Source organism: Mandrillus leucophaeus, unplaced genomic scaffold, assembly GCF_000951045.1.
Source record: "Mandrillus leucophaeus isolate KB7577 unplaced genomic scaffold, Mleu.le_1.0 Scaffold156, whole genome shotgun sequence".
Taxonomy (NCBI): Eukaryota; Metazoa; Chordata; class Mammalia; order Primates; family Cercopithecidae; genus Mandrillus; species Mandrillus leucophaeus.
The window spans coordinates 2,841,205-2,844,710 of record NW_012101543.1 but is presented as its reverse complement, the minus strand read 5'-3'; the positions used below and the strand labels follow the sequence as shown (position 1 = coordinate 2,844,710).

The 3,506-nt window shown below is 43.2% G+C and overlaps 1 pseudogene across 1 annotated transcript; it reads left to right on the top strand.

Moving 5' to 3' along the window:
* Window positions 1-348: 348 nt before the first annotated feature.
* On the top strand, window positions 349-722 carry LOC105536172 (annotated as a pseudogene). Its single transcript, XR_001005550.1, has one exon. The product of XR_001005550.1 is annotated as a protein MEF2BNB pseudogene (transcript).
* Window positions 723-3,506: the final 2,784 nt, after the last annotated feature.

Below are 3,506 nucleotides of genomic sequence, written 5' to 3'. Positions count from 1 at the left end.
CCCAAAAAACAAAATACACACACACACCCATGATGCTAAGTGAAATATGCAAGATTGTACGATTCCACTTATAAGAGGTAAATGGAATAGTCAAATTCATAGAGACAGAAAATATAATAGAGGTTAGCTGGGGCTGGAGAAGAGTGGAATGTGGAGTTACTGTTTGATGGATAAAGTTTCTGTTTGGGATGATAAAAAACTTCTGGAAACGGTTGGTGGTGATGGTTGCACAACATGGCGAATGTACTTAATGCCGTTGAATTGAACACTTAAAAACGGTTGAAACAGAAATTTTGTGCTGTTTATTTTACCATGTTTAAAACATATATTAAAAAATAAAGAGGCTGCGGTCGCTATGGAGGAACCGGAGATGCAGCTCAAGGGGAAGAACGTTACGGACACATTCACTGAGAGAATCTCCGTCCTGGCGAATGAGCCCTCGGTGGCCCTGTACTGGCTGCAGGAGCACGTGCGCCGCTCCCTCCCGGAGCTGGCTCGGCACAAGGCAGCCATGCAGCGCTGGGAGGCGCAGAGCCAGGGAGCCATCTACACCGCGGACTACGACCGCAGCGCCGTGAAGAAGCTGGTGGACAGCAGCGTCTACTTCCGCAGCGTGGAAGGTCTGCTCAAACAGGCCATCAGCATTCGAGACCATATGAATGCCAGTGCCCAGGGCCACCGGTAGCCGCTGGGACCGCCCGCCCCCGCTGCCACTCTCAGCCGCAGGGACTGTCTCTCAGCTGCGCTGGGAACCGCTGCTTCTCGCTTATTCGAAAACTCTTTCCTCTTGTCAAAAAAATTAATTTTTAAAAATAATAAAGATACGCCGGGCACGGTGGCTCGTTTCTGTAATCCCAGCACTTTGGGAGGCCGAGGCAGGTGGATTGCTTGAGGTCAGGAGTTCGAGACCAGCCTGGCCAACATGATGAAATCCTGTCTCTACTAAAATACAAAAATTAGCTGGGCTTGGTGGCAGGTGCCTGTAATTCTAGTTACTCGTGAGTTTGAGGCAGGAGAATCGCTTGAACCTGGGAGGCAGAGGTTGCAGTGAGCCAGAATCATGCGGCTACACTCCAGCCTGGGCAGCAGAGCGAGACTCCATCTCAAAAAATAAATAAATAAAAACACTAACAGTATTTAACCACCACAGAATTTTTTAAAAATGCCATAGCTTCATACCAGAAATTGCCCTTGTTTTCAAACGTGCATTATAGTTTATATTTCTAAGCATAAATTTAATTTTAGTTTTATGTGTTTTTTAAACTTTGAGATAGACTGTTGAACACTTTGCAAGGGACAAATGTTTCATGCTGTTAACCAAATAAAGCTAAGCAGAGTTCTTATTAAGCTAATTTTTAAAAACTCTCCACTGTATAGCATACAGCCTTTTTCAAATGCAAATGACTCCAGACCTTTTAGTAATTCCTTGATCCAGTGTTCCTCAGGACACTGTAGACTATTGTTAACCAGTCACCTTCACAATATAATTTGAGGATTCGCCACCACGACTGATTGATTGATAATCTTATTCCTTGTAGTTTGTTCATCATTTTATTCTTTCTATAATTTATGGATCAATCTAACACTTATTTATTGAGTACCAACATTGTGCTAATCACTATTCTATTCTAAGCGCCATTCAATGTCTTGGTGAGCTTCCTATGCCTAGAGATGTGTAATCTAAAGTACCTTCTGTTTACTATTATCCCTGAGCTTGTCCAATCAAAGGCTTGCCCCATTTCACATGGATCCATCTCACCTTTTGTATAAAACACGTGGGAGGAGGGGCTTCTTAGTTGGGATTGGCAGGGTCTAGCTTTGGAAGGAATATCCTCTCTTCACCCACTGTTCGCAAACCTTTTCTCCTGGGCCCTCAAGCAATGGGGCGTTTGCTTTTTCAAGCAGCGCCACAGGTTCATACCACAAAACTCTCTCTACTTTCCATTTAAGTGGATCTGGGGCATCTGGGCCGGAAACGTGGGATATACTGTTCTTTGGGACTTCTCTCTCTCTGGAATCCTGTTTTCCCAAGAGAGGAATCTCCTTGGCTATTGTGACCCAGAGGCTTACTCATTTATTCACAAAAGTTTACAGAGTATCTTCTAGAACCTGTACTTTTCCTTTTCTTTCTTTCTCTCTTTCTCTCTCTCTTTCTTTCTCTCTTTCTTTCTCTCTCTCTCTCTCTCTCTCTTTCTTTCTCTTTCTTTTTAGATGAGTCTTGGTCTGTCACCCAGGCTTGAGTGCAGGGGCATAATCTCAGCTCACAGCAACCTCCACCTCCTGGGTTCAAGCGATTCTCCTGCCTCAGCTATCCCAGTAGCTGAGATAACAGGTGCAGGCCACCACACCCAGCTAATTTTTGTATTTTTAGTAGAGACGAGGTTTCGCCATCTTGGCCAGGCTGGTCTTGAACTCCTGACCTCGTGATCCACCCCCCACAGTCTCCCAAAGTGCTGGGATTACAGGTGTGAGCCACCTTGCTCAGCCTAGAACCTGTAATTTTTTTTTTTTAACCAGGTCCTAGGAATATAAAAATGAATACAATTTTTTCCTTAACTAGAAAAACTAGGCACATATCAGCCTAACAAAAATTCACTGTGATAATAATATGCTATTAGCAACAGCTGAGTTACAGCAATTCCAAATACCTACTGAATGCTCATTATTTGCCAAAAATTGTTCTAAGTACATTACACGTGTTATCTTGTTATATATCCATAACACACTTATGAGATTGTTACTTACATTCTTCCATTTTATAGATAAAGGAACAGGGCGCAGGTCCACAGTTACACCACTAAGAAATGGCATAGCTGGGATTTGCATCCAAGCAGTTTGGCTCCAGAGTTGGCACTGTTAGTCACTATTCTACGATGCGTCTCTAGTGTTAGCATAAGGCAGTAGAGGAGAGGCCTCTCCTGTGAAAATCACAACATAAGTGCTACTTGAGCTGGGTCTTGATGGTTGAGTCATATTTCATTAAGTAGCAGGTAGCCGTATGTATGAGGAGGGTGGAGGAGGAATGGAGGGAGGGATTGCTGCACATATGGTTGTATAAGTTGTGCACAATGATGCCCAGCTAAGAAAATGCAGACAGGGGGCTGGAATCTATAGCCCCTCTGTTCACTGGGCTGTGGATCCTGGGATGGCACTTCACCACCTGGGGGAAAGGATGCAATTTGCATAAAGGTACTATATATATTGCTCTTTCCGTCTGGGTTCTGGAGTCATCTTGTGGGATGGATAAACTGTAGAAAATGTAAACTAGAAAAATTGAATTTAAAGGCTTTTTTGTGTTTGTCTTCCAATTCTTGTCTCATAATTCTAGCACTTCAGTACCAAGTGTCATCAACGCTGCCTTCCTGTCATAACCGGGCCTGCCTGCCCCTCAAAATACCCCCCGTTTCAAAATTAATTCTTCCTTCTCCCTAACCATGAGAACATTTACACATTTTATTTATTTATTTTTATTAAATTTTTTTTTTTTTTTTTTTTTCAGAGACAGG